Source organism: Octopus bimaculoides, chromosome 7, assembly GCF_046866305.1.
Source record: "Octopus bimaculoides isolate indiv1 chromosome 7, ASM4686630v1, whole genome shotgun sequence".
NCBI lineage: Eukaryota > Metazoa > Mollusca > Cephalopoda > Octopoda > Octopodidae > Octopus > Octopus bimaculoides.
Window position 1 is genome coordinate 28,380,236 of NC_142934.1, and position 13,681 is coordinate 28,393,916.

The following is a 13,681-nucleotide window of genomic DNA, read 5'->3' on the forward strand; positions in this document are numbered from 1 at the left end:
TGAAAAATAACATCAGCAACATAACTTAGGTATGAGAACAGTGTACCCCATTAGTCAAATAAAGGGTTGGGTTTGAAATTCCACCGAGAACACCTGATGAAAGCTGGAGAGTACATCAGCTGAAACATTGTGATAACAACAAACAAGATGAGGACACCATTCCATCCATTGTAAATAATGTACATAATTCCTCATCTCAAAAATATAGAATAATATCAAGCAAACTTCTTACCACACAGCCAAGAATGTTTTTAGCCAACTCTATATAGTCCAACAATGTAATATATCTACATACAGAGGTGCAGCTGTGGCTGTGCAGTTAAGAAGTTTGCTTCCCAACCACATGATACCTTGGACAAGTGTCTTTTGTAATCCTAGAACACACACACAAAAGAAAGATTATACAATAGGGATCCTAAAGTATCAGACACCATTACAGAAAGAAGAGATCATTTTACTGCACAGTGCTGGCAAAGTAAGGAGAAACTCATTAGTGATACTCTGCTTTGGATAACTTGAAATGGTTGCAACCACATTGGTTGTTCTGCAAAGAAATATGTCAGTCCAGTCAGTTAACAGGTGACATTGGATGTCACTGAGAGAAACTATCTCATGCCAAGGAAGACAGAGATAGAATATTTTCCTTAAAGATTTTTATGACAACAGTTTATCTGTGGTAGTGATTTTCCTGAGATTAAACAACAATGTCAATCACTTACATGTTTGGGCTAAATTAGACAGTATGCATAAAAAGAAAAGAAAACACAGTACCTCATCCAAAAATTAAAGTATTTGCAAAAGAATCAGAAAATATCAACCAGATTATGGCTGAGATATAACAGTTTACTCAAAGCAGCCATCCCCAGCTTCCACCATGGCTGTAAGACAGCTCTGAAACTTGGCACATGCATTCCTCAGTGTGTTCCTGGGAAAATCTTTGTACATTTCATTTATCTTGGTCACCAGCTTGGCCTTAATGTTTCAGGCAAAGCAGTTGGTGTCTTTCTCACCTGTGTACCCCACATAGTAATCCATGGGATTACAATTCAGGGAATAGAAATTGGGGCTGGCGAAGTTGTAGAAATTCTCTGACAATCAGTACTAACTCTTTCTAGAAGTATGGCAATGAGCTGAATCTTGCTGCTACACATATAACCTTCCAATAGCAACCCTCTCCAGCCAGAGTTTTGACACAGTCTCCAACAGCTTCACAAAGCTGTCTGAATTGAGCCTAAAGCCCTGTTCAAAGATGTTGGATGAATTCTGGTATGTGGACAATCAGAATGCCTGCTGGGTTCCTTCATGCAGGCCATGGCTTTCATAGTCTCTGTTGCAGCTGTCCATGCCACATCTTACAGCCTCAGCAATCATGATGTTACCATTTTGATACCCAGCATGAATCATCATAACACAGGTATCTCTTTTCCAATATTCAGATGGGTTCAAGCCCTCCACGTCAGATAATTTTTTCTCAACTATATCATTAGTGTTTATGCTCTCCCAGTGCCATTGAATGTTCACCAATACATCAAGCTTCCGGAAAAAAAAGAGACATAAAAAAAATCATCAAATTCAGCTCAAACACTCTGTATAGCCCCAAATACATAACTACATAAACACTCACAAATAGATACATACAAATACACACATGTACATACATATACACTAAAATACACACACACAAAACACACATACAAATCCACAAACACACACACACAAAACACACATACAAATCTACACATCATACACATGTAAATAAAGTACTTACATCTCCATCAGTTTCAACAGTATCTAGTTATTTAATCAACTGAATTGTCTGCTTATTGAATTAGTTGAGGGCCTGAGAAGATTGGACACAACAAGGATGATGAGAGCAGGAGAAATCAATGGGATAGGAATGCCTGAATGGCAGGGGGCAGCCAGCTCTAAGGAACAGAGGCCATTATAGTAGCAGGAGTTTGCATGTTATTAATCACAAAAGAAAAGGTATGGTATGACACAAATAAATGGAAATTGTGTTAACCTTTTAGCATTCAGATTACTTTGTCAAATGCAATGCTTATTTATTCACATTAAAAAAAAAAAATGTCATGTATTACATTGTAGCTTTGAGATTTCAAATATGTAATTGTTTATTTTTAGAATGACATTACAGGTTAGGTGTGAGAGGCCAGATCTAGCCAGTTTGAATATTAAGTGGATGGAATATTTGGGCTGGACATGGCCAGTTTAAATGCTAAAGGGTTAAAATAGCTTCACAGAGCTGGTTAGCTTACTGTTCTGCATCACTTGCAACGGAAGTATTAAGCTATTAGGAAAGTGTTGAAGCGTAAATCACCATCCACTTGATGCATGAAAACAAGCAAGCATAAATCATTATACAATTTTCTCAAGCATTACAGCACATACAATATTGGGTTATATTACAGCTAACTACACTTCATTACACTGAATGTAAAAAAGAAAAAAAACAAAATGATAGAGGATAATGTATGCAATATTTTAAACCTGTCACAATCCAATGTATTCAATAGACCAAATCTATTCCATAAATTGGTTAGTACTAAACTGCTGCTGCTGCTGCTACTACTACTACTACTACTATAGTCACTACTTCTACTACTACTACTACTACTATAGTCACCACTTCTACTACTACTACTACTACTATAGTCACCACTTCTACTACTACTACTACCACCACCACTACTTCATAGCACTACCACTACTACCTCCATCATTATCACCACCACCACCTCTACTATCATCACCACTACTATCATCGCCACTTCTACAACCATAACTTCTACCACCATCACTATTACTACTCTAGTGAGGAACATTATGATTAGAAGATAAAGAAGACACTCATGTTTCAACAATCATTCCTTATCTGTCACATTGTGGTGATAATGAAGAAATCACCACCACCATGATTACTACTTAAGGTTTTGCTTCAGTGCAAAAGATAAAAGTACAATATTAATTTATGAGTACAAGAGAACCAATGACTAAATCAATAGCATATTATTATTTTCTTTTAATGGATACAATCACTAGATAGTGGCCATGCTGGGTACCAAATTCAAGGGTTTTAGCTGATCATGTTATTTTCTCAGTCTTTGGTTGATAAACCACCAGGTTACATGGCATGAAAGGATAAAACATAACAGACATAGATGCACATACATGATGACATTGATATGCTCAACAATAACCTGTTTTTTTCTTGAAACAAATTTTAATTCTATCTTTTTCACACACACACACACACACACACTCTCTCTCTCTCTCTCTCTCTCTCTCTCTCTCAACAACAATAACAACTCATTATTATTGTGAAAGTCTGTGTTGTATTGTCTATATGTTGAAAAACATACAGAAACACACACACACATAAATACACAAACACAAATAACAAAAATGGTAACTGTGTGTATTATATATTTACATACAGTTTCTTCTTTTTTGAGGTCTGTGTTGTGTTGTGTTGACAGACTTGCACTTAAAATCCCCACGTTTTTAATCAAAACTTGTTAGTTACTGTGGTGATAACACTATCTATCTGTCTGTCACTCATATAATTTTTCTCTTACTATATTTGTCTCTCAACAATTTTTCGCCTTGCTTCCCTCCTAAATAGTCGTTGTGACAGGATTTATCTCCCCTGTTGATACACTCCTCTCTATCTACATTGATGTTATGGACGGACAGATGGCGATCAGCAATTTTTTTTTATAATATAAGATTTGGTTAAGGCAATGAGCTGGGAGAATCGGTATCCCGCCGAGGCCAACTTTGCCGTTCATCCTTTAGGGGTCAATAAATTAAGCACCAGTCAAGTACTGGAATCGATGTGATCGACTGTTCCGCCCCCTAAAAAAAAAAAAAAATTTCAGGCTTTGTACCTATAGGAGAAAAGATTATACCTGCATTTGTTTTAATATTAACAATGAAAAAAATCCACTTTTTTCGTAAAAAATTTTGGGCCTGAATTTGCACTCCGTAAGCAAATTTCGTTCCCAGGCCACTGCTTAGTAGAATTTCGTCTGTCTCTACGTTCTGAGTTCAAATTTCGTCGAGGTAGACTTTGCTTTTCATACTTTCGAGGTCGATAAAATAAATACCAGTCACACACTAGTTGATTTAATCGACTTGGCTCCTCCCCCAAACTGCTGGCCTTGTGCTTAAATTTGAAATCAATATAAGATTTTAAAAAAGATGGCGAATTCTACCTCAGACTAGGGCCACTGAACATTCCACACAAAACTGTCGGTCTCCTCACCATTTTACTTCTTATTTAACATACTTATGTCGTATTCAACAAAGGCTACCAACTTCGAATCGTAGTATCTAACCACAAACACATTGCTTACATGCAATAATGTAAATCCTTCTCAATTCGTCTCCAATAACTATGAACTACTTTCATAATATTATCTAGCATGTTGAATTATAGATTTCTATTATGTTCGTTGTTTCATGGACGTTATTCCATTACATCGATTATACGTACGATGCGGGTTAAATAAAATATATGAAAACTCAACTATTAGTGCGAGCATTTTTGTTGGCAGAATCGCTAACGGCAATTTTTCCGGCTTCACGTTCTGAGTTCAAATTCCGCCGAGGTCGATCTTGCCGTTCATCCTTTCGAGATCGAATCCATCCCCAAAATTTCAGGCCTCGTGCCTGCCTATCGTAGAAAGAATTATTGTCTTCACATGCAGCTTACTGAATATTGTGAACTACCAACGGTTAATTATTTATAAAAACCCAAAACTAAATAGGCTTTATTAATTGTGACACTTGCTAAATATAACAATACTGGTTTCAACAAAATCAAAATCGCAAAAAGGGAAGAGGCGGGGTTTGATTGTCGTGAGTGAATTTATGTTTGAACATGACATCCGAAAGTGTACCTTTGTAAGTAAGGTTCATTTCAACTTTCAACCACAGATCCAACTAGTAGAATGCTGTTATTATTTGTTTCCCGGCATAGTCAACTGTGGTATTTGTTCATATTTAAAATTGATGCGACAGTCGTTCTTGTGCAAATTCACGATATACAAGGCTATTTTAATGTCACATATTAAACATGTTTGTTAAAAAGGTGGGACTGTTTAACATGTTGTGCAGGTCGCTCTGTGGGATATTTGTGTAATGTTCTGCCAAAATAGCTTACAAAAGATTCTGACTCATCGAAGAACAATAAACTAACAACATCGGCTTTGATGAATTTGTGTTGCTGATGCCGAGCTGTATTATTTCACATATTCAAGGCGGCGAGCTGGCAGAATCATTAGCACGCCGGACAAAATGCTTAGCGGCGTTTCGTTCTGAGTTCAAATTCCGCCGAAGTCGACTTGACCTTTCACCCTTTCGCGGTCGATGAAATAAGTACCACTGGGGTCGATATAATCAACTAAACTCCATTCTAAAATTTCAGGCCTTGTTTCTATTAGTATTTCACAGATTTAAGTTCTTAGGCCGCTTTATTTATGCCATCGTAACACAAATTTCACCAAAATCACTTTGAGTGACAGTCTGTGTACTTTTTTGGCGGAATGGATGGCTTTGGTTTGTGGAAGGACAAATAATTAACGACGTCAACATCGATAAAATTGACACCATTACAATCTGCACGTGATAACCGAAGCGGAATTATTCCACAGATTTAAATTCGTGGACCGCTTTATACCAGCGTTAACTCTGTCTGAGATCGTTTTACAAGCTTTACCAAAATCACTTTTGGCATGATTAATGAGTCAACATTTGGGTGAGTTTCTCAAGTTCTTTTTTTCTATTGTCCTTCAGTATAATGAAGACTGTATATGGATATTGTATTTTATGAATGTTTCTTGTGTTTCTGTTATTGATTTCATTATATTTGTTGCTGATGGTTTTATAGGAATTGCAATTATAATGCAAACAATATTTACTCACATTGTGAAGGCAAGCAAAATCTATTTATATACTTGTATCGAAGTACCTGGTTATCATTTGAATTGAAAACATTGAGAATACGTTCTTAGACAAACGGTAAGACATCTTTGAATGTTTCTGGGCAATTTGAAACATTGTTGCTTTAGTATTTTTCAAGACAAGACTGTCATTCTTGGTGGACAAAAGATATATTTATGCTATATATAATGGGGGGTGGGGTGGACAAGCGGAAGTCTTTCCATATATAGTTTTAGGGAAATTAAATTAATTAAATTGAATTTAATTGAGTTTTTACCTGTAAATTTGGATTTTTATCCCTAATATTAATATTATTATTATTATTATTATTATTATTATTATTATTATATATACACCTGTACACTTCAAAGACTTTCAAATATATATATATATATATTTGAAAGTCTTTGAAGTGTACAGGTGATTTTTGTTTTTATCTTATGAAATGTGTGTATGCGTATTTGGTGATGCAGAGAGGAAAATAAAATTCAAAAGATGAGTGGGGAGGGGGACAGGGCACAGATTTATTGCATTTTTGACTTTGGGAAAAATTTTTTTTTTTAACAAATGTTCACCACCTTACAAAAACTATATTAGCTGAACATATACAAAAGATATACAGAATTACATTTGAAAAATGACTCATACACGTCAATATTCATCCTTAGATATCAGAAAGATCAGAAATGCAACAAAAATTAAAATTATCCCGATTAAATGAAAGAGGATCACGGAAAAAAATGGTACATGGTATGAAGTTAACGAAGCTCAACTATAATAGATCTAAAATCTCAACATAAAATATTCTCTACAGTTTCTCCACAATCTGCTGGAGTTAACTCTTCATTGATATATTTACACACCATGCAGTTGAATAGAAGAAATTACTGAAATTAGTCATTAATCAATTTTGCCCCCAAATTTGCTCGGTGTCGTAATAAGCTTTGTAACATTTATTATTGAAATGTAAAATTGCAGATTCGTTAGAGCGTCGGAAAGAATGCTGAAGAAATAGAAGTATGGCTAATAACAGTTTCGGTAGTTCTCAACCAGGATCCATATAACATTTTGTTGTTGAAATTTATGTGCAATAAATTGGCTGTATTTCTGCAATACACAAAATACTTAGTTAATGTTTACAAGTACACCGGCACGAAAAAAATCGACCCCCTTTAAAAGGAAAAAAAAAAATTCTTTCAGCGGATTTCTATGTTTTCGATGACGGAGATTCTGAGTATGTCAAAAATCAAGTTTTCAAAATTTTCAATTATCCCCTCCCCACCCCAAATTTTAAAATTTTAACACGAAATAACTTTAAAAATATAAAGCTAAAACCAGTACAAACACACGAACGATGTCATAAATAACAGTACCGCCGATAGTTGTTGTTGACAAACAACGGTAGTAATTTTATTCAAGGGAAAAAAAGATGTTTCATATGACACATTCTACCAGTGTCCCATGTTTGAAAGTGTTTGGTTAGAAAACAAATGGTGTCCACCAAATCAAAAGGATCCCATATTCAGAATGTCCGTCATCGAAAAACATAGGAATCTGCTGAAAAAAAAAAAAAAAGAAGTCGATTCTTTTCGTGCCTGTGTACTTGTAAACATTAACCAAATACTTTAATTTCTTTTATACAATTCCTAATAATATTTAATTATTAAAATATAACAGGGTTTTTAAAACATCAAATGGCTATAGTAGGTCCATCTGAGTAAAATAGGAATCAAAGGGGTCCATAGGTAAAAAATGGATGAGAATCACTAATTTATTTGAAAGCTGCTTATATATGACTAAATCCCGAAATGATGAAGCCATCCCCTATTCATCTTCCCCCAATACTTGTGCTTCATTAGATTCAGTCCCTCACCTACTTCCCCCTCTCACTCTCCTATATAGTCATGCACCTCTGTCCACCTCCTAGTTCATCTGTCTCCACTCCTACTCGTTTTGTACTATAGGTAAATGACAGCTTCTGTTACCTTGATGTGTCAGCAGTGGTGGTAGTGGTGTTCTGAAAGTATAATAGCTGGTGTAAGAATGGAGTGATAATTTTTAAGGAGTTATCTGCTGGCATTCATTTGTAAAAACTGTGCCAAAACTGACAGTGAAGCCTGGTGCAGTCTTCTGGCTTGTTAGCTCTTGTTAAACTGTCCAATCCATGCCAGCCTGGAAAATGGACGTTAAATGATGATGGTGATGATGAGATATGTGTGTGTTTGTGTTTTCTTGTCTTGACATTGCATGGCTGTTATAAATGGATGTTGTGCATTTATGATATTCTGTAAAAATATCTGGTCTTCGGGAAATATTACCTTGCTTGGAAAAAGGTGAGAGTTAGCAACAGGAAGGGCATCTGGCCATAGAAAGTCTGCCTCAAACTCCATCCAGCCCATACAAACTTGGAAAAGGGGAGGTTAAAATGATAATCCTTTCTAATAAAGGCACAAGGCCTGAAACTTTGTGGGAGGGAACTAGTCGATTATATTGACTCTAGTGTTTCACTGGTACTTAATTTATTGACCCTGCAAGGATGAAAGGCAAAGTCAACCTTCGTGGAATTAGAACTCAGAATGTAAAGACGGATGAAATGCTGCTAAGCATTCCACCTGGCATGCTAACAATTCTGCTAGCTGACCACCTTCACGATGATGGTGATGCATGCATCCAATGTGTCTATATATACAGCTAAAATCAGAGTAAATGCCTGAGTAAGCACTGAACTTACTGAACTCTGTAGATTAGATGTTGGAATGGATGGCATGAGCGGGAGGTAATGATCCAAAAAAATATATAAATGGTCATATCGACTGTTTCCATATGACTTGTTCATACAGGTATATCAAACCTATTCTGCTATGTTGTGACTACACTATATTTACTTGAAACTACTTGTCTGGATACAATCAAGTGAATAATTGATTTTCTTACTTATCACAATTTTTAAAAACTTATTAATTAGTCACAGGTAGCAGAAGCAGATTTATACTAGCCAGCCCAAGCTGGTGAGATGAAGCCAGTCAGATGTTCAGCTTGAACTTGGGTAGGTTAATGCCTGTAGGGAAAAATGTGGGGAAAGAGAGTGTTCTGGAAGATTGGTGTTTGGACAGATGTGTTAAATACAAGGGGTTCAGGAGTAGTGAAACATAGTAAGGAGGATTATATGAAGAAAGACTATGGAGCAGGACCCTTAACAGGGCTGTTGAAGGATTTCTAAAAGTGATAGTTACAGTAGTGGTATTGATGGAGGCAGAGGTGAAGATGCTGATGTTGATAATGGTGAATGACAAAAGATACACGAGTTGGGGAGAGAGATTTAAGCACATTCATTTAGGTTATGGGTTCAAGTCTAGCCATATAAACTTTCCTCTGTTATGAAAATAAGGATGTAATATAACATTTCAAGATTTATTAAAGTTTTACTAACATAGTTGTACAACAGCATAATAACATTGGTTTCAAAGTTTAGTGCAAGGCCAACAATTTTGAGGGAGAGGGTAAGTTGATTACATCGACCCCCCCAGTAATCAACTGGTACTTATTTTATTGACACCAAAGGGATGAAAGGTTCAGAATGTCACTAAGCATTTTGTTTGGTGTGCTAATAATTCTGCCAGCTTGCTGCCTTCAGCAACATAATAATATTACAAATAGATTGTCTCCAATTTCACTCCATAGTTAAGATCATTTACTTCTTGGTGCAAAGTGAAAAATAACAAGAGATAACTGCTCTCAAGGTGAAAAACATGATAATTGTATAACAGACTATATCAGAGATGTCTCCTAAGACTGTGCATTCAATACAACCTAGGTGGACTTGTACATTAATCTAATGAATCAAATGTTTCAAGTGAAATACAATTTCAAAAGAAATTGTATATTTCGTGGTCCTCTATAAACTTCCAACTATCTGTGGATTTCCTGCATTTTGATTCTTGAATTTTTTGTAAACAAATGTGTATATATTTGTGTGTGTGACTTCAAGGTGTATATTTGTATTTTGTCTATTGAACTTGGGTAAAGGCTTTTTTCACCCCGTTATTGTATTAAAGGTGATGAAAAGGCAGGTTCGTTATAGCATTGAATGAAATGACTTATTTGCTTCACCTCTCAATGTTGTGAGCTCAAAATTTCCTGAGGTCAAATTTGCCTTTCATTTTTATGGAGGTTGATAGAATAAGGTGCCAGTTCAGGTTAGTGCATTTGTAGAATTGCTCAAGTGTTGGATGAAGTACTTTACATTATTACCAGCATCGCCTTCCTGGCACTTGTGCTGGTGGCACGTGAAAAGACATTCGAGCGAGATCGTTGCCAGTGCCGCTGGATTGACTCCTGTGCAGGTGGCACGTAAAATACACTATTCTGAGTGTGGCCATTGCCAGTACCACGTGACTGGCCTTAGTGCCGGTGGCACGTAAAAGCACCCACTACACTCTCGGAGTGGTTGGCGTTAGGAAGGGCATCCAGCTGTAGAAACTCTGTCAAATCAGATTGGAGTCTGGTGTAGCCATCTGGTTCACCAGTCCTCAGTCAAATTGTCCAATCCATGCTAGCATGGAAAGCGGACGTTAAACGATGATGATGATTATTGCTGGGCACTTTATATTCCAAGTGCCTAGATGTAGCTGACTTATGTAGATCTAACCAGTGGCATGATTCATTGTAAAAAATACCTGAAAGAAAGCAACTTGAAAAATCACTTTTGTATTCTCTTATAGAAAATCCCATCAGAAGCACATAGTGCTTTTCAAGGCAGTCAGTGGTGGGTGGGGTGGTGTGGCGGATCATACACTGACATGATAACCTCTAGGAAGGAAAAAAAATGTAATAAATGTATTTCAGTTGCTTTCATGGCAAATAAATAATTCTAATTTTGGCACAAGGCCAACAAATGTGAGGGAAGGAATCAAGTTTATTACATTGGCCATACTACTTGACTGATAGTCAGGTAGTAGGGTAGTTTGTAAATTAGCATTCATTTCATCATTTAGTATGAGCACAAAGAAATTTCATAAAAGTTAAATTAAAATTATTGTATGCATGCCACTTCCATAAGGTCAACAGTGTTTTGGGTGGGGATTAATCGCTTACATTGACCCCACTACTTGACTGATACTTTATTTTATCAACCTTGAAAGGCAAAGTTAACCTTGGCTTTCTAATAATCATCACAAACATTAGTAATAGCAATAGTGCTCTCTCAGAAACCTTTTATCTTTTACTTGTTTCAGTCATTGGACTGTGGCCATGCTGGTACACTGCTTTGAAAATTTTAGTTGAACAAATTAACTTCAATTTTTTTTTAAAGCCTGGTACTTATTCTCTTGGTGCCTTTTGTTAAACTGCTAAGTGATGGGATGTAAAAAAAAAACCAATGCTGGTTGTGAAGCAGTATTGGGACACGGACACACACACAATGGACCTCTTTCAGTTGCCATCTACCAAATCCACATACAAGGCTTTGGTTGACCTGGGGCTAAAGTAGAAGACAGTTACCTAATGTGCTGTGCAGTGGGGCTGAACTCAAGACATGCTGGGGAAGTAAACTTCTGAACCACACAGCTATGCTTGCACTTAAAAAATAATCAGGTTTCATCATGTTCTGGACTCTCGGCGTACTACCTGTTAAGCAGATGTGATAATCACTATACCATGGAACCACTAAATTTTTTTTTATGAAACATTAATCTCAGTACCAGTCTGTTTAATATAGATTAGGTAAGTGAGCATTTTATATGTTGTGGCTGCTGGGGGTTTTTTTCTACATTTTTTTCCTATTAACAATCAGACCCTCAAAGGTAATTAATTATTTATGATTAAGCCACCTTCTGTGGAGAAACTCAATAAGAGACATTCCTGAATGCAACATTTTGTTTACAAACAGCATTAACCATTCATTGATGGTATTTTCATCACAAATCAAACCCAAACAGAAACATTAAACTGTAGTCATCTCTTGCTTTTTATTGTGTATGCTTGTGTATGTGTGTATATATGTGTGTGTATGTGTACACATACACACACACATATATACACATACAGAGGGCAAGAGAAAAAAATTGAAGACAGGAGTAAATGAGAGTAGTTGTGGGAGGAATTCATCATCATCATTTAACATCCACTTTCCATGCTGGCATGGGTTGAACTTATATGAAGTTAAATAAGAAATTTGTTTTCTTTAAATTTTATTTCAAGGTAATAAGTATTTTTCTTTTGAAAATTAGTAATCATTTCATTTTGTACAAGTAGCAAGACATGATAAAAGTCAAATTATAATTAATGTAATTATGCTGTATTTCCTGATGTTACCCATGGTGACAAGAGAGTGGACTTTGTGGAAGATGCACAGGGGCAATAAGTACTGGGAACACATGGGTGATTGAAATTCTCAAATGTCAAGGAGGATCCCTTGGAGCTAGTGGTTATCTTTTGTTACCTAGGTGACATAATTAGCAGTGGAGGAGGATGTTCCGAGATCATAGTTGCAAGAATTAGAACAGGATACAGAAGATTCTAAGAGCTATTATCTCTGTTGGTAACAACATGCCGCACTCTTAAAGGGCAAACTAGATTGTAGGATGCTGTGTATAAACAGCAGTGTTACATGGTAGTGAAATGTGAGTGTGTATGCAGAGGATATCGAAGACTAGAAAGGAATGAAGCTAACATGCTCCACTGGATCTCGGTGTATACAAATGATGGAGTTTAAATGTGTTGAGAAAAACTGGAACTGGGAAGATGATGGACAAAGTTAAGACTGGCTTCAGAATGTTGAGCTTCATGCAAGAGATAACAGGTTGCCACGCTTGTCACTGAGAGGGTATTGAATAGTCAAGAGGGAGTAGCAGATGGTGACTTTGCAGCTCTTTGTATTCACTAAAATTACACACTCAATGAAGCATGCTTACTTCATTTCTTTCTATTTTCATAAACCTAAATTCAAGTCCCATTTCTCACTGCCATGCAACTTTGCATTTCTCACACAAGATCTTACAATCTTACAAAGATCTTACAAGATCTTTCACTCTGGATGAGCAGCTCTTTATTGCTGGCAAGGGTTATAATTCCCCAGAACTTGTTTCACCCAGTTCTTACTCTAAATACTATATTATCATCATCATTTAACATCTGTGTTCCATGCTGGCATGGGTTGGATCATGTGTGTGTGTGATGAAGGTGTAAGGTGATACACATGCACTCAGCTGTAAGTAAATGAATTTCAGGACAATTACTTATTCTCTTGTCATTTATTTAATTTCTTATTACTGCTCTCTATTCGACTGACGCCTTGTTCTGAAGCATATGTATATTGAGTCCTAACACCAGCTTATTAATATCACTATGCCTAAGCGAAATAATGATATATATACATATACATACATACCTATAAGTGTACTCTTATATACATACACATATGTGTGTGTATGTATATATATATATATATATATATATATATATATATATATATATACACACATATATATTGCAGCCTGGTGTTGCCATCCGGTTTCACCAGTCCTCAGTCAAATCGTCCAACCCATGCTAGCATGGAAAGCGGACGTTAAACAATGATGATGATGATGATAAATATACATCGATGTAATTATCATATATTAATTTTATGTATGTGCATTTGCATGTACTTGTGTGCATATTTCAAATTTATAATTAGTTTTCCATCTGGCTACCCATATGAATTGAAATAAACCTTGAG

The 13,681-nt window shown here is 36.1% G+C and overlaps 1 protein-coding gene across 2 annotated transcripts in view; it reads left to right on the forward strand.

Annotated features, from left to right (window-relative positions):
• The window catches only part of LOC106881998 (tektin-3), a 59,408-nt gene that overhangs the window by 20,318 nt on the left and 25,409 nt on the right, over positions 1–13,681 (forward strand). The window contains exon 1 of one of the 2 annotated variants that reach the window (XM_014932535.2): positions 5,322–5,779. The exons of the other annotated variant lie outside the window; for it this stretch is intronic. The gene's annotated coding sequence lies outside the window, so the exon portion shown is untranslated. Of the gene's footprint in view, positions 1–5,321; positions 5,780–13,681 lie in introns of those variants that run through there. 2 annotated transcript variants of the gene reach the window in all.